This window comes from Lissotriton helveticus, chromosome 5_1 (genome assembly GCF_964261635.1).
Source record: "Lissotriton helveticus chromosome 5_1, aLisHel1.1, whole genome shotgun sequence".
Taxonomy (NCBI): Eukaryota; Metazoa; Chordata; class Amphibia; order Caudata; family Salamandridae; genus Lissotriton; species Lissotriton helveticus.
In genome coordinates this window covers 1,962,413,113-1,962,435,391 of record NC_136065.1, presented here as the reverse complement: position 1 = coordinate 1,962,435,391, position 22,279 = coordinate 1,962,413,113, and the positions used below count along the sequence as shown (strand labels likewise).

The 22,279-nt window shown below is 44.9% G+C and overlaps 1 pseudogene; it reads right to left on the bottom strand.

The window, feature by feature from the left end:
- Nucleotides 1-15,179, bottom strand: part of LOC144752832 (cilia- and flagella-associated protein 161 pseudogene) — a 28,484-nt pseudogene extending 13,305 nt beyond the window's left edge.
- Nucleotides 15,180-22,279: the final 7,100 nt, after the last annotated feature.

Here is a 22,279-nt window from a genome sequence, read left to right as displayed (position 1 = left end):
TTTCTTCTGCGATGGGACCGTGCGGGCATTGCGGTGGACAGGGTGTGACGGTTTGATCTGTTGCACTGCTGGGTGGGGTGCTGGGGGTGGGTGGTGGGGGGCGGGGAGTCAGGAGATGGAACTTTAATGTCTACTGTTAAATTTTGCACCTGGAATGTGCGAGGCATGCACACCCCCTCGCGACGTTACCAGGTATACTCATATCTCAAGCGACACCAGGTACAGGTAGCGCTACTACAAGAGACACACCTGACAGAACAAGAGACGCACGTGCTGCGGCGCAGGTGGAGGGGACAATTGTATGCCACAGGTTTCTCAGCATATGCGCGCGGTTCCTTGATATGGATTCACCCAGGGGTCCCCTTCGCTCTCACTCAAAGTACGGTAGATACAGAGGGCAGGTATGTGATATTACAGGGTAGACTAGATGGACGACAGATAGTCATGGCCTCTGTGTATGCCCCTAACACTGAACAAGGGAGTTTTCTTACGCGTTTATCGTCAGCGCTAGCGCCATGGCCAGGTATCCCACTCTTACTTGGGGGCGACTACAATTGTGTGCTGGATGTCCAACTGGACCGCTCATTCCCCCCACTGGCAAATGCCCCGATAATCGGAACATCGCGATCATTCGCTGACTGGGCGGCACAGTGGGATCTCCACGATGTCTGGCGTAGTCGCAATCCCAACACAAGGGTTTACTCGTATTACTCAGGTGCACACACGCTCCACGTCAGACTTGACAGATTCATGGTATCTAGTGACCTGCTACCTCATGTCACGGACTCCTGCTATCTGGGTCACACTCATTCCGACAACAACCCTCACACCATTGACTTTACCTGGGAACACCCACACCCACCGATCCCCACATGGCGCCTCCAGCCAGATGTCTTACTAGACGCCCCATTCCGGGAGATACTCTCGTCTCACATTCTTCAATATTTTTAAGAAAACTCTGACACTACGTCCACTCCACAGGTTGAGTGGGATGCGTTTAAAGTGGTCCCACGTGGTCGTTGTCTGGGCACACAGGCAGGAATGAGACGTCAGGTGGACAGGGACCTGACGGAGGTGGAGACTACCCTACTGGAGGCCGAGCGGGAGGCAGTGGAGGGCGACGACACGAGACTAGTGACAGCCCGCGGGCATCATACGCAACATGTGGACAGATTGAAGAACTTGAATTATGCCGCACATTCAGCGGGCACACACCATGCTGGGGACAAACCAGGCAAGCTCTTGGCTTCGCTGATACGGCGAGATACACAAACGTTACCGGTGATGTCAATCCGTACTACCCAAGGTACCGTAGTATACACACAGAAGACCATACATGAGGCTTTTACTGGTCACTATGCGGCACTGTACCGCTCCCGATTGCGGGCAACTGGTGATGATATCTCCAGGTACCTATCGGACCTACAGCTGCCGACGGCCACCAATGCACAGCGAGACGAACTGGGCGCGCCGCTTGCGGCAGAGGAACTTCGAGCTGTCATACTCTCTCTCTCTAATGGTAAGACCCCGGGCCTTGATGGCTTGCCTGCGGAGTTTTACAAGGCCTATTCTACCATCCTCATCCCCGAGCTTTTATGGATGTATAGGGCGGCGATAGAAGATGCCACTCTCCCACCCACTCTTAACGAGGCGAATGTGATATCGCTTCTGAAGCCTGGTAGGGACGGGCTCAATATGGGCTCTTACAGGCCACTTGCCCTCCTTAACACGGACTACAAGATCCTAGCGTCCGCATTGGTTCAGAGGCTGGCGCCTCTAGTCCCCACACTAGTACACACTGACCAAAACGGTTTTGTACCCACCCACAGCACGTCATATAATATCAGGCGGCTGTTTCGTGTGCAGAGCCTGGCGATGTCCCGGTGGCCGCGATCAGGATGTGTAATACTGGATCTAGAGAAGGCGTTCGATTCAGTGGAATGGCCCTACCTCATCCAAGTACTGGGAAAGTTTGAGCTGGGTGCCGCCTACCTACAAATGGTGGAACTCCTTTACTCTGACCCTGTGGTGCGTGTACGCACAGGCAAACTTTTCTCTGACACGATCCGAGTGCGAAGGGGTACCAGGCAGGGTTGCCCCCTCTCCCCCCTGATTTTTGCGCTAATGATGGAACCCTTGGCTGCGAAGTTGCGTGCATCTGGCGCGGATTGGGGTATCCCCCTGGCTGACGGGATACACTTTGTGTCATTGCATGCTGACGATCTACTGATCTACGTCAGAGACCTGACCCGTTTTCCGTGCGCACTCACTGACATATTTAACACTTTTGGTGACGTGTCGGGACTTCGTGTCAATTGGGCGAAATCAGGGGTGTACTCTTTCGCCGCAGACACCCCGGAGTGCGACATTACAGTAATAGGTGAGCGACTCCTTTGGTTTCCAACCGCATTTAGATATCTAGGAATTCAAGTTTACCGCGACTCCGCTGATCTCTTGGACGGTAATCTCACAAGAGCAATCTCATCGCTCACAACCCAAGTGTCCTTCTGGAACTCTCTTCCGTTGAATGTCCCCAGTCGTATTACACTGACAAAGATGGTCACCCTCCCTCGGTTGCTGTACTTTTACGCAAATCTACCGATATATGTCCCTACTCGCGTTTTCCGTGAACTGGAAGCCCTAACCAGACGCCTGATCTGGAACAAGGGGCGCTCCAGAGTTGCATTGAAGACTCTATATGCTGCGACGGAGAGCGGTGGGTTGTCGGTCCCTAATCATGAGCTTTATTATCTAGCAGCGCAGCTGCAGTGGGTCACTTACTGGCTCAGTGGGAAGAATTTGGGAGATACGGCCATGGTGGACGAGGTCATGACGACCCCGCAAATACACACGTTATTCCATCCCCTAACTAAGGTCCGCTGCCCTGATCAACTACACCTCGCGGTGGCGAGAAAGTGTTACGTGAGGAGTCTGAAACTCACGGGAGCTACCAAGCCATACGCCCCTAACCTACCACTACTGGGAACACCTTGGGAGGGAGGGGCACTAACAGGGCCTGCGCTGAGCAGCTGGGTGGCAGTTGATTTGGAGAGCTTGGGTGACTTGTTTGAAGATGGCGCTCTGCTTCCTTTTGCAACTCTAGCGGACAGCACGGGCCTACCGGCTGGACAATTTCTGACACATGCGACGCTTCTGCACACATTGACACGAGCCTGGGGAACACTGATGGAGGAGCCACCAACACATCTCCTAATTCAATACCTACACGTAATGGGGAACGGCTCTCACGTGGTACACTGGCTTGCCCAAGCGCTGCACGCGCACACACAATTCTCGTCACAGCGGCTGCAAGACAAATGGACGGCTGACAGAGGCCGGGACTGGACGGACAGGGAATGGACGCAGATATTAGCCGGGACGCTTCACATACCGCGTAATGCCCGCTTTATGTTTATACAATATTATATCGTACATCGTGCCTATCTGTCCCCTGACAAGATCAATAGATACTTTGGATTAACAACATCAGCATGCCCCAGATGCGGACATGTAGATGCACCACTCCTACATGCACCCTGGACATGTCCCTCACTGCACTCCTACTGGTCTACAGTGTCAGATACCCTGGCAAAAGCGACAGGGGGCAGCCTGCCGCTTACATGGGAAGCATGCCTTCTGGGTTTGTTCAGAAGAACGAAACAGACAAAAGTCCGGGAGAGGTTCTGGGACCTGGGGCTGATCACTGCAAAGCGCCTTATCACCAAGCGCTGGAAGAATAACACACCCGTCCAAGCGATACACTGGCGTAATTCGTTTGACAATTGGGCAAGGGCAGAAAGCGCAGTGCTACATAGTGAAGAAACAGCGGGGCTCCGCAAGTATCCAATGGCACTAGACTGGAATAGCACTTTGACGACCTACCATCAGGTGTGCCTACAGAGTGGCATTGTTTGAACGATAGTATCTCCGCCCCCTGCGGAGCCCTGACCGGGGTTCCCCCCCCTCTCCCTTTCTTCCGGGCCCCTCTCCCTTCCCCCCTCCCCCCGCAGCGCACTTGGCGGGTCTTATGGTTGGATCCCCACTGTCGTTGTGACATGGTACATACCTGTCCCTACCCGCCTGGCCCGAGACCGATAAGCACACGCACGCACACGCTATTGAACGTCTTCCAGTCTCTAGTTTCCCCACCTTTTAGATTGTTCTTTACACTTGTTATAAAGCTTTGGATATATATTGTATTGGCAATGCACCCAACCTACTCTGATTTACTGCCATGGCATAGCCTATGCATCCGAACTGAACAACTTTCTGATGCGATATTGGGAAGCGAAACTTGCTTTATCACCATCTATGCAGGTCAATACTCCTTTTTTTCTTTTCTTCTTTGATAAGCCAGTACCTAATGATGTTGACATGTTATTCCGGCTCATTTGCTTTTCAGTTGCTCTTTACAATTGTACTCTTTCATGTACACAAACGTCTGAAGTGGCCGCTGACCTGTCTACTGTACTGCGGCATAATCATTTCAATTTCTTCATATGTGTACTGCTGTGATATGACAAAAATGCAATAAACATATTCAAACAAAAAACATCAAAGGCAGCATTATATTTCAAATCAGAAAACAAAGCTTCTACGGCCTGAACATCCCAATCATCAGAACGTATATTTTGTTTAATTACATCCCCCATAGAAACTCTTAGGACATTTGGGACATTTATAACCTCAGTGGGCCCATGGATTTGAAATCTAATAGCATCCCACACAATCCCATATAAGACGGGCCAAGCAGTGATATTAACAAAAGCCAGGTTCCTCTTCAATCTGTGTGATGAGGAATGGAGAGCCAATGTTCCATTAATATGTTGAATGCATGTTCTTTCTTCAACATAATGTCCGTTGACAAGGCGGACAAAATACACCACAAATCCAATAGACATGAACAGGTGAAATTGAAAAAAGCACCAACCAAATGTAGGTCCAAGGAGGAATCAAAAAATGTTTTTTAAACAGTGTTGCAAGAACAGAAATCTTGGAACTGGTCTTCGATGTGTGAGAGTCAGTGGCAAATGAAAATCTGGATTCTGTAGCCAAACAAGTTTGCAAATCAGGCATAGATAAGTCAGTGGGGTAAGTATATTCAGTCTCATCAAAGTAAGCACCAGGTAGTGAACTCAATAAAGGACTTGAAACTGCAGGCATCTCGAGGACAACATCAGGCCTGGGGTTAGGAGCCGGGGCCAAAACAGAATTTCTCAAAATCAATGGAGATGAGACTGCCGTAGTCATACTAATAAGAATCGGTCACTCTGTGTAGTTTGACATTGTCAATGGAGATATACCTTTTATCTTTATGACCTGGAAGTGGTGGTAAAATGACTGTTCTTGTGCCCTTCACGCCAAGCACTGGAACTGGAGCTCGATATGAGGGACCAAACTCCTTCTTGTTTTCGATCTTCTCTCGAACCAGTTCTCCAACTTGGGGTAGCCAGCCAACTACCGCAATCTGCAACGCAGCTTCAGATGTAGAGGGCAAGTGTTCCTTTGCAAGACTGCCTCTCGTCTTTTGTAGATCCTGTAAAACATTGCAATGTTCATCTACGTCAAAGGAGGCAGCAACTGCCACCTGGTCTAGACCGTCAAGGTCCGGGACAAACATCTTGATACCAAAGAGCATCACGTATGGGGTCCGCCGACCCAGAGACCTTCTAGGGAGATTATTAAGGGCACGCTGCACGCTATTAAGGTGGGCCAGCCAGTTCCTGCCAGGGCCTATAACACTAGCTGTCAAAGACTGCTTTAAATCTCGGTTCATTCGTTCCACAACACTATTACACTCAGATCTGTATGGAGACGAAAACTTGACTTGAACCCCCAACGAAGTCATAGCATCCCTATACGCCTTAGAGGCGAAAGCAGGAGCCTGATCCGAATGGAAGGTGCCACAGGCAAATATCCCTACAAAGACACGCAAGTCTCTTATGACAGTTTGTGAATCAGCGTTGCGGTGTGGCCACACTCACACAAAGAGTGTGCATGAATCAACTGCTACTAAGATGTACTTATACGCAGTATCAGAAGAAAAAGGACCGCAGTGATCTAAGTAAACACAACCAAGTGGTTTATTAGAAATGTACAACTGTGTCTGGGGCGGACGCGCAGCAGCTGAAGGTTTAATCTGCTGGCAAATGTCTCATTGAAGGACATAATCACGCGTCTGTTTGTACAGTCCCCGCCACCAGAAACGTTGTTGTAACTAAGAGACAGTAGCCGAAACGCCCGCATGTGCAGACGCAACACCTTCATGGGCAGCCGTAATCAGTGTGGACCTGCGATCCGCGTTGGGAATCAACCTTTCACCAACGTCCGGTATTTTCTCATAAGGAACTTTATCAGGACTTAAGTGGTATGAATACTTAGAAGGGAACCAATTAGGATATTTACATCCCTTCTCAGTCGCGGCTACAGCCGCCAAGATATCATCATCAATCTTACTCTTGGAACGTGTAACTGCTGAAACCAAATATGTCGATACTGCTAATTTTGCAGCCTCACAGGCCAAAGAATTGCCAACAGCGTGAACTCCCACGCCCTGATGACCGAGAGTGTGAATTACATGCACGAGTGGCAACTGCTCCTTAAGCTCAGCCACTCGGACCCAGATCGTTTTATGTTTTATTGTGCTACCTTCGGTGTCACGAAAATCATTCTGAATCCAAAAGAACAGGTTCTCATTGTAAGACTGGACACAGTAGTAAGAATCACTCACAATAAGAGTTGTCACACTAGGATCAGCGTACTCCAATGCAAGCATCAGAGCACGGAGCTCTGCCAATTGTGCGGTACAGTCCCCTAAAGTCTGCGTGTGCACGACTTTGGACTTTAATTAATCATTCACCATGGTACCTACCACAATGGCGTAAGCTGAGACGTATGCGTGCTTAGACCATGCGCAACTTGCGCTGAACCATCAGTGTATATGATACAATGGAAATCCTCCAAAGGTCGCATAGTCAATTGCGCAGGATGAACAAATTCATACTGCAAAAACTCTTGTGACTGTAAGGAGGCATCAAAAATAAACGTGACATCCGGAGACGTCAAAAATGCTGGCCATTGTATCCACCATGGGTGCGAAGCCTTAGAATTTCGTATACTGGCCTTCGTTACTGCCTCTAGTGCAGGATACGGGGTAACAACCAACATGCGTTTTCCCTACGACAATGCACGTTCTTTAAGAATCGCCATTTGTACTGCTGTCAAAACTTTTTCCACAGAGGAAAACCGCATTTCTGCTGAAGTGTACAAGTGTGACTTGTAAGCAATAGATACTGTGTCTCCTTCGTTAAAAGTAAGGTAGTGAAACCCACCGCCCCAGGGATGATTCTTATCACCAGGTTGGTGTGGTTATCACGAGTCAGTAAGAATTTACATTCTAGAAGATCAGCCTGCAAAGATTGCAAAATGGCTGAATGTTCAGGCAGCCAGCACGATTTGGTGAAAGTAGGTTGTATCAAAGCATACAAAGGCTTGATACGTTGGGCATATTCGGGAATGTATGTATGCCAGAAATTCAAAAATCCCAGCAAGGACTGTAGTTTTTTCAGTGTTGTAGGAGCGCGCAGCTGTGCGCATTTCTCCAAGAAGTGAGGAGCCAATTCTCGACCTTCATTGTTGAGCTCATAGCCCAGGAACAACACTGTGTACTCCGCAATGTGTGACATTGCAAAGTTAAATTTGTAACCGAAGTCCGCAAAGTTACAAATTATGCGGTCAACGCGACACAGATGCGCCCAAATTTCATCGTCCGTGAGATAGATGTCATCCACATACGAACACGCATCTGGGTCAACTCTCTCTAAGAGAGAGACGATACGGGCAGCAAACATACCTGGACAATTCTTATAGCCCAAAGCCAGGCGTTTAAATTGACGTTGTTTGCCGCCACAAGTGAAACTGGTCCATTGGGAACTTAGACCATCCAAATTGTGGGCAAAAGAAAACGTTGGATATGTCAACTGTGGTTTTAAACCGTTTTCGCACAAGACCATCCACTAGAGCAGAGCCGTGGGTATTCTGTACTGCACAGGTACGGCAATGCGAGTTCAAATGTCTATAATCCAATACCAAACGGTACGAAACGTCTGGCTTGGTCACAGTAAAAAGTGGTTTATTCATCGGTGACACGCAAGTTTCAATTACACCTTGATATTCCAATTGTTCAAGGATTTCCGCAACGGAAGGCTTAGCTTCACGTCGGATGGGATATTGAGGTTGAGGCTGTGGCATAGACCGTAAGGGAATCTCGTGGTGGGGGGAATATGTATCCCAACCACAGTGCATACGGTACAGAGCCGGTGCAAGGGCTTTAGCCCACTATTCTGCAAAATTCAGCGCATGCTCCTTCGAGACTGTGTGCGCGAAACTAGGGAGGATCACCTCCTCCCCTCTCGGAGCTGCGAGAACAAAAGGTGGGGGCCAGTCAGCCTTCGCTAACAAAATATCATAGGTAGTTGTAAGATTTTCCCAAAATACCCCTTTTATGGTACGTTGTATATCACCTTCAATTAACCCCTTGGACGCTCATGACGAGCTCAGCTCGTCATGGAGTGCCCATTCATTTCAATGGAAATTACATGAAGAGCCTGCAAGTGCCTTAGCATCCAAGTGGTTAAAAGGACTATTTCATAAAGTCTATCAGGGGGAGCTACTCTGGTATCAGCTGTCTCCACAACAACATATCGGTCAGTCGCTGTCACCTTCAGTAGTGGATGCAGGGCCTCTCGCACTATGGTAATCTCTGCTGCGCTGTCCAACAAAGTCATCGCCCATGTCTGATTCCGAAACTGCGTTCTCACTTTCTGTGGCATATCTCGCTGTTAAAGCGGCAACTTTCTTTTTCTGAAACTGGGGTCTTTTCTGTGAAGAATCGTCCTGCTTGCCTTTTCCGTCTTTTGGGCAGGGCTGGTCGTGACTCTGCTGGCCACCCCGACCTCTGCTGACGCCTCCACCACCGGACGATGAGGCCAATTTGTCCTGAAAATAACGAGGAGAGCGTTGATCAGGAACCTGAAATCTATCAGGCGAATTAATCGTAGTGCGGTCGCGCAAATCATAAACGCGCTCAGTAGACGCAGGCACTAGTGATGGGGAACGGGACTCCTGTTTCTGTTGCTGTTTCCCCTGTTTCTTATTTCTGTTCCAATTTTTTGTGGAGCTTTGGGTTGAACGTCTGTTTCAGACTTCGCACTCTGGGTTTACTTCTTATCTTTAGCAGTAAAGGGCTTGACACCCAAACTATTGCGGCCAATGGTTTTATACGCAGTCATAATCATTCTCGGTAACTGTCGGGGTTTGTCGGCATCGGGGACATCGGGTAAGGCATTAGCCACTTGAAAGTTCACTGCATCTCCTTTAAATTAGAAAGGACGAGATCGGCTACTACATCAAACATGCCAACGAGTCTCATTCCCAATTCAATCGCAGCCTCAGGTCCGTGTATGTCCTGAACACGCTTAATGAGCGTCGGTAGGACAGCCATTGACGGAGTGCCGAAGCACCTTGAGTACACCGCTGCAAAAATCCTACCCCATGAATCACAGTCACCGGCTTCTGGTACTAAATCTTGGGTAAACTAATTGTAAGAATCCTGTGTTTTTCTACGGGACTCGAATTAGGAAAAATTGCCTCCAGGTGGTCAAATTTCTCGGCAAGCCAAAAAGGCATATCATCCTTGTCTTGGGGACGCTTGCCCGTCACTGCATTGACCATCACTGGACTAAGCTTCACTCCGCTCGGTCCAGCTGGAAGGCCCGCAACACCAGGGGCCCGCCCTGGAAATTGCGGGTAATATATTGAGCTAGGGCCCGAATGACACTAATAGAAGAGTCATATAGGGTCTGTAACTCAGCAACGGGGACCTGCCCCGCTCGAGGATGCAGGGTGAATCCACCCAAAACCGGCCAGGAAGTGCCTGGAATGGACAAAGGACCCAATCTAGCCGCCCTTACACTGTGGGGAAGGGCGCCATCAAACCAAACACGGTGCTGCGATGCAGAAATTGGAATCTCCTGTGTCCTATAAGGGACATATTCCCTGGGCACACCTGTGTGAGTATAAGTGTGAAAAACCTGCGTAGTCGCTTCTACTGCAGGAAACGTCACCCAAGAGTAGAATATCTCAAACGGGTAAGCAACCGCAGCACTTACTACCAAAATCACTGCCATGCCCTCCAAACCAACATTGTATCCTTCCAAATGATTGAGAACTGCAATGCAACTATGTTGCGGTATAACAATGTCACCCATAGTGACACAAGAAAAAGCGACAATGTAAAACTTAGTAGCACAACTGGGTAGTAATTCAAAAGGACACTGTTTGAAAAGATTCAAGCTTGAAAAGACCTATGTAAGTATAGGTAGGTTTGTCCGACGCTACTATTATCCAGAAACAATAGCGAAGGGGTTAAGGACTTAATGAAGTACTACTCAAGTGTCATGTAATAAGACCACCAACGTCAGGGCGCCATGTAGCAGGGATTCTGCTCATACACAGAACAGTGCATAGAGACTTGGAACCTCAGTGAATTAGGGTGTACCAAAACTCACCTTAGTAGCCAAAATCCCCTACCAGACTAGCAATCAGTGTCTCATTGGTTCTTCCATACCCCCAATGATTAGACAACCCAGAACATGGAACTTAGAATACCTTAGGCAATGTGGAACACATGAACACTCTTTTGTTATACTCTCATACCAGTCCAAAACGGGGAGTAAATGAAGACATGTGCAAGTTTGAAATATTTATTTCTAATGCTGTGTTCTCAGGCGCAGTATCTTAGCTAATTCAAGCAGACATATTATAAGCAACAAGATTATCAGCATAGTTACAATTCTATAAAATACAAAAGGAGAAAGCATGTTAAAATGCTAAATGGAAATAGGCTAGATTACACCTAGATTTCACCCTCCCTTTCTAGTAGGTTATTTTATATCTACAGAAGGTCTCTTGGGTTTACAAGGGCGGCCCCATACCTCTGGTCCTAGTAGAAATGGATCACATCATTTTCTACACCGGCTCTCTGCATGCGAATGTTCTCCAACGTGTGTTTGCATGCCAGCGCAGTGCATTATTAAACGTGCCAAAATCAGAGGTGGCCACAGCTGCATATATGTTATGTCTAGAACATGCGCTGATCAGACCGAACAACAACCACTATGTTCAGGAATCTGCACTACACCCTGCCCGAGGTTCAGAAACTCCATCCTGTGAGAGGCTTCACCATCCATGTGGCCATTGAGTGCTACAGACAGTAACGGCTCTATCCAGTCTGTGTCCTGAGGAGAATCCACAATCCTTCTGTGGTTCGAAACGCGTTGACCCCGAGCCTGTGACAAAGAAGAAGGGTGCAACTAGGGACACAAATAATACCACGCTTTCTACCCCTAGTAGTGTAATCCTAAAAGTATCTAATCACAGGCTCAGTAAGACAGGCAGGCAGTATCTTTGAACTCTGTAGTCCGCCAGTCTTCTGGTATTTAATTTGAAGGACTGGTGCCTATCTAAAAATGATTGTTATGTATTGTACTAATTTATTTTTTGTAAATGCTCTTTTGGTGTCCCTGAAATCTGAGTATTGACTTTGTACATATTGAACACTTGTATATATTGCGCACATTGTTTTCTGAATGCATTCTTGATTGTTTGATAACTGTGCTTTTGATGACATACAAAGAATCAAATGAAAAAGTCGAATAAAATAAAAAACTAAAATAAAATAGTTGATCAGTTTACAGGGCGAGTGTCGGGGTGGGGCTGAATCCTGCAAATGCAGGATGACTGCAATGCTTAATTTGTAAAATAAATAAGTGCCAGGGTTCTCGTCAGGAGGCTACTGCAGCTTGCACCCCACATCACCCCTGCCATGGTGCCAGTGATAGTAACAACACAACAATTATCCCACAGACTCCTATAAGTGTGACAATTCAGACTATTCCAGGCCCCAAAGTTAAAAGAATGCCTTTGGCAGCAGATGCAAGGAAAGTGGTTTATACGTATAGGAAATGCTGGCGCCACAGGGTCATATTGCACTTATTGTCTCTTATCTCAATATTAGGTTCACGGTGCTAAAGGGTGTGGAGATCCACTAAACTCCACAAGGTAAGCACGAAGCTCTCAATGCAATTCAACTCCCAAGCACACGTATCACGTAAATTTAACGGTTTCCCTATTAGTGAAAAGCAACAAATAATACAGTGACAAATTTAAACACAATTCTTTCTTCTGATGTCTTGTTTGACGCTTTCATTCTGGGTCTCTTGGCCACAACCAACACGTGTTTCGTCGCTACAGGGTGTAATCCTGCGACTTTTTCAAGGCTGTGTAGACACAAATATACACATACCACTGTTTTAACAGATGCAAACTCTTCCTAAGACAGTTATAACAGTGTTGTACTCAATGTGGTCATAAATTATCAAAACATATAGAGGTGCTCAAGATTGAAACATTAAACCGTATAATGTATGAAGACGTATAAGGTAGACTAAGATAAAGTATACGATGGAGAGAGCGGGAAATAATTGGGGAAAAGTAACCTAAATATGCCACCTTAGCCCTGTTTCAGAGAGACGGCAAAATATCCCTCCAAGTGGTAGTCACCCGTGTTTGTGAATTTGATCGGTAAAGCGATTAATATACAGTGAAATAAAAGTGTGTTCGTCCATCAAGTGTTTGTACACCTTAGGCCCAGTGGACAACCGGTCTCATGCGTTACGACACAAATACCTATTGGGTCCAATAATATGTTCCTGAAAAAAGGAAGGTATTTGTCAAATATCTATTGTGTAAAATCAGTATTCCCCTAATCACCAGAGTAAACATGTGGCGGAAACCTACTTTATATGTGGTGTTCATTCCGACCCACACAGGGGTTCTTTATATGTACCTCGGTCGTTCCAGTATGTGGTTCCTTATGATTGGGTCCGCGTCCAGATCCTATAGAAGTATGTTAGAACATTCCCTGTAAATTAACATGTCTATTGTCAAAAAAACAATCACAAGAGTCTATTCTCAGTCAGTAATTCGTCAATGATAATTCTCCCTATATTGCCATCATAATCTATAGTTCCCTAGGTTAGTACAATTCCCCTGAGTACTGCTTATTAATCTTATCTCGCACGAGAGATCATTGCGGGTTCATATCTAATTTGTAAGTACAACGCTCTGCAACTGCCCTAATACCCATCTTGCTGCGGTCATATACGCCACGCGTCTGGATATCAGGAGTAATCACACAGTTCCGGCTGACATCGATCTATATCTACAGATGCCTCATTCTCACGTCCTGAGAACCAACTGTACATACTAAGTTCTGTTTGCCTACACACTGTTTATAACGTCTATTTAAAGGTTATCACTAACTGCAAATCGGATAAGGCGTGCACCTTCTAATATATATGGCATAGTCCTAATCTTACATGGTTATCACGTTGTAATCACTTGCACAAAGTCTTAAGCTGCTCCCGGTTCCGGCTGTTTCCTCACGCCCCACAACACGCTAACTACTATATTATATTCGGATACCAATTTGTGTCACAATAAGCTCCGCGTTAAACTACCTCTGTCAATATATACCTCTGAGTATCTACAGCCCTAGGAGCCGTTCGGTATCTACCATTATACTACATTCTTACCTCCAACGTCGCGCAGAGTCTCGCAGTAGTACTTGCTCTCAGCACACCGTGTACGGCGTGTGTCCTCCAATCTGTTAGGGCACTGTCCCACTTACACACGTTTAACATCTTCTCTGTCGGCATCCCACCACTTCCGGTCTGAGGTTCATGGAAATCGAAAAGGGACTCTGAGGTTCTATGGTGGACTATTACAAGGCAAACCAAAGTTTGATATTGACCCTCTGTGCACAGCTATGAGGAAACCCGTTGGTTTCTATTCCAATGCTAAATTTAAATGAAAAGGTTCAACTCAAATGCTTCAGTTCTGTTTATTTGGGATCATTCTCTTCATGATCGAATTTCTTCTTTTTTCATTGCAAATATAATCCAATAAATCATCTTAAATGCATCAATCACCGTAACTTGTTTCCCAATGCATTTCGGGCAGAACTACGCCCTTCGTCAGGGGATAATTCTACAAGTAAAGAAAGTATACGTATCAAAGACATGCTCCTACTGTAGTATAGCAATCTATTATCGTATCAAGGAATCCGTGCATGGTGTTATAGTGCCATCGTTGTGTTAAAAGGTGGTAACTCTGTGAGGTTACAGAATGCGTGTAAAAGATTCAAACTAGTGCTGGGTTAAATGGACGTGCTCCGGATGCTAGGTAAACGAACAACATGCGAGCGCTAGGCTACAATCATGCATCGTGTAGAGCGATCGGTGTTTCTGCTTTATGGTGCGCGGTGTGTGATGGTGAATTGAATAAAAATCATGCGGTTGTTTATCGTGAACGGTATGTGACATAAACAGAGAACAATGTGCATTGTGGCTGTTAAGGTATGAAATAGACATGACATTGAGAAAATGTCAACAAACTCACACGGTGAAACTTGTATCGGGTTATGCCTGTGAAAAATAAGCGCGAAGACGCGATAATTAATACAGTGCTGCACGTTCATCTATGAAGCGAGTCCTCAGGAGAGGTACTTACTTTAGTAGATATTGTAGTGATGATTAGCAATGTACAGGAACAGCGTCAAAGAAGCTCTTTTCGGCAAAGGTGAAGGGAAGTTAATAGCGTTGTCATGCACGGTCTTAACTCTATGGTGAGTGCGAAAATGGACATAGGACTAAGTTGATGGCCCCGGGTGCGGGCGCCATCTTTGAATGGTGAATGTGATTGATTGAATAGATAGTCATGCCATATATTGCAAAATGAAACAGGGTGGGTGTGAATTAAAGACATTGCCTAGCAAAAAGTATCAACAATATATTACGCAAATAAAGCTCTGGGTGTACTAAAACACTAGGTGTTGTGCACAAGTCATGTACTTAGTTCATATGGTTTATTTACAGATAACATGAAAATTCCATTCTGTCAATGAGCCCGTGCGGCTGCTTCGGGCTCATAAAACGGATCCAGTAGTTTTCTCTTTTGAGTAAAGTGTTTTTGTTATTCACACTGGGTTTTATGACCTCTAGAATGAGGAACTTCAGCTGAGCTACAGTATGGTTGCTCTCCATGAAGTATAATGCCATGGTGGATTTAGCATTTTTGGTCCTGATATTGCTCTTGTGTTCTAGTATCCGTGTGCGTATCTTCCTCGCCGTGTGTCCCACGTAGCAGGACCCACAGGTACATTTCAACATGTAGATTACATTCGATGTGTTGCAAGTTGCGTTCACTTTCAATTTGATCTTAGTGCCTTTCATGGGGTGGTGGGTGAAATTTCCTGGAATGGTGTTATGACAATTGCTGCAATTGTAACAAGGTACTAATCCTTTGTATGTCGCAATGGTAGGGCTCTCCATGGGTCTGGTCAACATTTCTTTAAGGTCTCTCGTGTATGGGAAGATGGACTTCTACTCAAACAATCCTTTAAAATCACGTTCTCCACTCAGCAATGGCCAATGCTTCAAGATAATGTTTCTGTATTTTTGGCTAATGATAGTGTATTTGGACACCACTACCATCCGTTTATTCAATTTCTTTTCTTTCACGATCAACAGGTCCTTCCTGTTTATGTTTTTGCATCGATCTTCTGCTTTTTTGAGAATGTCGACTGGATACGCTCTGTTTTTTAATCTGTTGAGCATGGCTGTAATCTCTTGTTCGCTCTCTATGGGTGAGGAGACGATGCGTTTCACTCTGAGGAGTTGGGAGAATGGTAGATTTCGTTTTAGACCAGGTCCATGGAAGCTGTTGTAGTGCAGGATGGAGTTGCGATCGGTGATCTTGCGAAATAAAGTTGTAGATAAGTTTCCATTGTTCAATTGTACTTTGACATCCAAGAAATGTATCAGTTCTTTGTTCATGTCCCAGGTGAACTGAATACGTTCATCTATTTGGTTCTTGTTAAATTTCGCATTGGAATAGAAACCAACGGGTTTCCTCATAGCTGTGCACAGAGGGTCAATCGCAAACTTGGGGTTGCCTTGTAATAGTTTGTGTCAATTACGATGTTAGGAGCAGACAGCGATACCACTGTAGCAACCTACAAACTGTACAATTGGGCACATTTGGATAACCTGGCTGTGCGCGTCCAATCTCCATTTGTTCATCCACAAGTTTCCGTCCCAGGACACAGCACGCCGCAGCTTTACGAAATGAATTACGATTCTATCACGAACCTTACTGACTCGAAAGCAGATACTTTCGCCTTCACAGTTGAAGACGCTACTAAAATCTATGGTCTGATTCAAGAAGATATTTCACCAGTAGCCAACAACAGAAGTAAAGAAAGCAATATTAAGCAGCTACTTTATTTATTGAAAAAGGAATCCAACCAAAAACTACATGCCAGCACACTCGTCAGGTATCATCGCACCCAAAGGATCCCGAGGGGCCTCAGAGTCCCCTTGAAACCATTACTGTGTAAAAACAACTCACACTTCGTTGAGAAATGGTACGCCATTCTCAACAAGTGTTCACTCGACTTAATCTTACTAATTATAGAGGAACTCTCAAAAGCATTGGAAGAACTAGCTTTAGAGATTTCAAACATAAAGACAGAGCTGACCAACTCCATGGAAACCACAGACTTCACCAAAATGTTAGAAGACATCAACATACAATTAAACAAACACACGCAAGAAATCCAAGACCGGAAGATTTGCAAATTCAAACGCGACACCATTGACTACAAGCTAGGCGAGGTATACACTTGGGCAGAAGTGTATGCTCGCCGACGCCCAAACCGTTCATACAACCCATACTCATAGAAAGAAAAACATAGTCTTCAGACGGAGAAACAAGACCAAGACCACAGACCGCACCAAGAGTCACCTGCACAGACGACCAAGTGCCAACAACATCTACCACCACGGTTCATTTTTTAGTGGAAGGCCAAGAAGAACAGGCAGGCCCAGGCAGACCCAGGCGGGGCAAAACCCGCAGAACCAGTCAAGACTCCAACAGAGACCAAGAACAAGAAGAGCAACAGAAGAAATTAACAGATTTTGATAATCTGGTGATTAACATTTCAACACACCAATTAACTGCACAAGAAATTCACACTTTACAAAAAGGACAAACCTTTGTTCCAACCACCATGACAAACACGTTAGAACTGGAAGTGAGCGCATTTAAATTGCTAAGCAACATCAGACTTCGACATTATTTCCAGAATGTGGCAGCCATACCCATTCAGGAAGAAGACATCCTCCGAGGCTTGAGACCACGCAGTACGTATATGGCACCGCAGAGTCACAAAATCATTGACACGTTCGAAAATTTAGTCAAGCATGATATAGCCGCTTTGACCTTCCTACAAAGCTCCGAACGATGCAATTTGACGACCGAGGAGAGAAACACTTTACATAACCTAGCTAACAACCCGTCTATCATTTGTAAAAATGCAGACAAAGGAGGAGCCCTAGTGATCATGGACGCTTCGTACTACCAGGAACAAGTTACCTTACACATATCAGACGTGAACCCATATGCACCCTTGGAGGAAGATCCAACTATGGAATTTTCTACCGTGCTCAACAACATCGTAATGAAAGCACTGAATAATGGAACTATAACTGAGAAAGCCAAAAGATTCCTCATCCAAACCAGTTCGAAAGCACCAGTATTATACATGGTGCCCAAGATACATAAACAACCTACAAAACCTCCTTTCAGACCGATAGTGTCTACCAACGGCAGCATCCATGAACCAATTGGAAAATTTAAAGACAAACACTTACAGCCATTCGTCATCTCAACAAGATCGTACATCAGAGATACAACAGACTTTCTAATCAAACTTAACGCTTGTCCCATCCTCTTTGAAGAAGATATATTACTGTGCACAGTGGACGTTCGATCTTTGTATACGTCCATCCCACACAACCTTGGCTTGGAAGCAGTAGAACAAGAACTAACCAATTCTACACTGGATGGAGATCTTCAAGTATTACTGATGGAACTATTGGTGTTTACTCTCTACCGTAGCTATTTCATCTTCAATGACAAGTGGGTCTTACAACTCTGTGGAACATCCATGGGGAATTGCGCAGCCCCTGCGTATGCTAACCTCTTCATGAAATTCTATGAAGAGGCGAACATCTTGAATGATCCCTCCTGGCAAACAAATGGAAAATTATATTTGCGATTTATCGATGATATTTTTATTTTATGGTCTGGGTCAACTGACTCATTGCAAAAATTTCTACACAACAAGAACAAAATAGATGAACGTATTCAGTTCACCTGGGACATGAGCAAAGAACTGATACATTTCTTGGATGTCAAAGTACAATTGAACAATGGAAACTTATCTACAACTTTATTTTGCAAGATCATCGATCGCAACTCCATCCTGCACTACAACAGCTTCCATAGACCTGGTCTAAAACGAAATCTACCATTCTCCCAACTCCTCAGAGTGAAACGCATCGTTTCCTCACCCATAGAGAGCGAACAAGAGATTACAGCCATGCTCAACAGATTCAAAAACAGAGGGTATTCATTCGACATTCTCAAAAAAGCAGAAGATCGATGCAAAAACATAAACAGGAAGGACCTGTTCATCGTGAAAGAAAAGAAATTGAATAAACGGATGGTAGTGGTGTCCAAATACATCATTAGCCTATCGTATTAAGAATATAGGTGACTCAGATGCATGCGCATTATTTACACTACCTCTATATATGGATTAAGATAACCAAGACTAGTTTGTATTTCACATGACATACTCATTCACTGAATATAGTTGATAAACAAGAGGACGGTTCTATAGATATCATAACGTACACTTTTCCTAATAACGATATATAAGAACTTCGGGCACATTAGGACATCTAATGTACAAAGGACGACTAAACTGGAACACAAGTAAACGACTTAAGACAATATGCGATATTCTCCCATAAACGAGATTTCTCTCATATACGAAATGCACAGTCCTTCTTTTAAGTACTTGCATATATATGTTACAAATATCTGACTGCTTATAATCCATCTCTGATTTAATATTTGAAATATGATTGGCTCAATACAACTTTTGTATTTTGTCTATACTATTATCAAATATGAGTGAACAGCTTCAGGTAAGTATACAATTACACCCTATGCCAAGATGGCGTCCACCATAGAACCTCAGAGTCCCTTTTTGATTTCCATGAACCTCAGACCGGAAGTGGTGGGATGCCGACAGAGAAGATGTTAAACGTGTGTGAGTGGGACAGTGCCCTAACAGATTGGAGGACACACGCCGTACACGGTGTGCTGAGAGCAAGTACTACTGCGAGACTCTGCGCGACGTTGGAGGTAAGAATGTAGTATAATGGTAGATACCGAACGGCTCCTAGGGCTGTAGATACTCAGAGGTATATATTGACAGAGGTAGTTTAACGCGGAGCTTATTGTGACACAAATTGGTATCCGAATATAATATAGTAGTTAGCGTGTTGTGGGGCGTGAGTAAACGGCCGGAACCGGGAGCAGCTTAAGACTTTGTGCAAGTGATTACAACATGATAACCATGTAAGATTAGGACTATGCCATACATATTAGAAGGTGCACGCCTTATCCGATTTGCAGTTAGTGATAACCTTTAAATAGACGCTATAAACAGTGTGTAGGCAAACAGAACTTAGTATGTACAGTTGGTTCTCAGGACGTGAGAATGAGGCATCTGTAGATATAGATCGATGTCAGCCGGAACTGTGTGATTACTCCTGATATCCGGACGCGTGGCGTATATGACCGCAGCAAGATGGGTATTAGGGCAGTTGCAGAGCGTTGTACTTACAAATTAGATATGAACCCGCAATGATCTCTCGTGCGAGATAAGATTAATAAGCAGTACTCAGGGGAATTGTACTAACCTAGGAAACTATAGATTATGATGGCAATATGGGGAGAGTTATCATTGACGAATTACTGACTGAGAATAGACTCTTGTGATTGTTTTTTTGACAAAGACATGTTAATTTACAGGGAACGATCTAACATACTTCTATAGGATCTGGACGCGGACCCAATCATAAGGAACCACATACTGGAACGACCCAGATACATATAAAGAACCCCTGTGTGGGTCGGAATCAACACCACATATAAAGTAGGTTTCCGCCACATGTTTACTCTGGTGATAAAGGGAATACTGATTTTACACAATAGATATTTGACATATACCTTCCTTTTTTCAGGAACATATACTTGGACCTAATAGGTATTTATGCCGTAACTCATGAGACTGGTTGTTCACTGGGCCTAAGGTGTACAAACACTTGATGGACGAACACACTTTTATTTCACTGTATATTAATCGCTTTACCGATCAAATTCACAAACACGGGTGACTACCACTTGGAGGGATATTTTGCCGTCTCGCAGACACAGGGCTAGGGTGGCACATTTTGGTTACTTTTCCCCAATTATTTCCTGCTCTCTCCATCGTATACTTTATCTTAGTCTACCTTATACGTCTTCATACATTATAAGGTTTAATGCTTCAATCTTGAGCACCTGTATATGTTTTTGATAATTTATGACCACATTGAGTACAACAATGTTATAACTGTCTTAGGAAGAGTTTGCATCTGTTAAGACAGTGGTATGTGTATATTTGTGTCTACACACGCCTTGACAAAATGCGCAGGATTACACCCTGTAGCGACGAAACACGTGTTGGTTGTGGCCAAGAGACCCAGAATAAAAGCGTCAAACAAGACATCAGAAGAAAGAATTGTGTTCAAATTTGTCACTGTATTATTTGTTGCTTTTCACTAATAGGGAAACCTTTGAATTTACGTGATACGTGTGCTTGGGAGTTGAATTGCCTTTGGCAGCAGGTAGTAATCATTTTAGGGTATATTGAATTCGTAATTGACTGTCATTGTTGTCACCTCTAAATTAGTCAGAAAGCGCCACCTTGTGGCAGACTGTCACAAGAACCAGTGTTAAAAATTAAGTGCCGGTGCCATGCACCGGAAACCACCAGCTCAAATAAGCACTAGACTGCCCTGGTGTATAGTGCACATGTCGGATTGGCTGGCTCTCTACAGCCCTCCTATCCAACATGCGTACTGTAGTCCAAGCAATACAAGGGCTATGAAACAGCCTAGAGATTGCTGGCACAGGCCCCCAGCTCTTAAAATGTGTGCTGGGTTAGCCTGCCTCAACCAATCCTGTAGCTGCTTTCGTGCTGAAAACAGAATGAGAGCAGCTCCAAGATTGGTTTGATTCATGTTCCACGAGCAGGAAGGAAGTCCTTTCCTTTCCTGCTTGTGGACACCAGGATCCTACAAAGGAGAGACACACCAGACGAGATGGAGGCCAGCAAGTACACCATTTATGATGTGTTTTTGGGCATCGTGCCCCACCATATTTTAATGTTTCCTGCCTCGACTGAGTTAAAAGCCACTTTAGCCAGCTACATCTCCAACCACACATACACTGCTGTTTGCTTAGACCCGGTACAGTGCTCCAATGCCTTTCGGTTAGGGTTGATCAGACATGCATAAAGTCACAAAAGGCAACATTCTACACAAATAATCATCCAAATCGAAAGCAATATACCAAGAGGCTGCCTGTTAAAACAAAGCCTCTAGGTTTACAAGGATTTCACTACAATGACGCTGGATTACCTTGAAAGTAAACCCAACAATTCTGTGCTACCCAAAACCAGATCCTGGCTTGTGTGGGCTTCCAGTAATGCCACAAAGTGAGGAAGCAGATTCACATATTCTCCATCTCAGCCTCTGCACTATGGAATGATCTCATGCTCTTCAGGCTCACCGCGAGTGTGTCATGATGCCTCTTCCCTCCCTCAACAATAGTATTTATTTATTTTATTTTAAAGGTTTTGTATAGCGCGAACAAGACCCTTACGGGTATCAGAGCGCTTCACAAGTGAGGTCGTTAAACAAACGAAGCATAGTACAAAAGAAGCATAGTAATTTGAGATAAAGACATATGTTATAACTGGATGGTACCAGGAATCCGAGATAATGTTCAAGTGAATTTCTGAGGAGGGATTTTACTTCTTTTTTGAAGTATGCAGATGATGGGTTGTGTCTGGTTTCTGGGGGTAGTGCATTCCAAATCCTTGGAGCAATTCCAGAGAAAGCGCGATTATATGTTTTCTTCTTAGCAAATCTTTGAGGCTTCAGAAGAAGGTTGTTGGTGTTCCTAGAGGATCTGT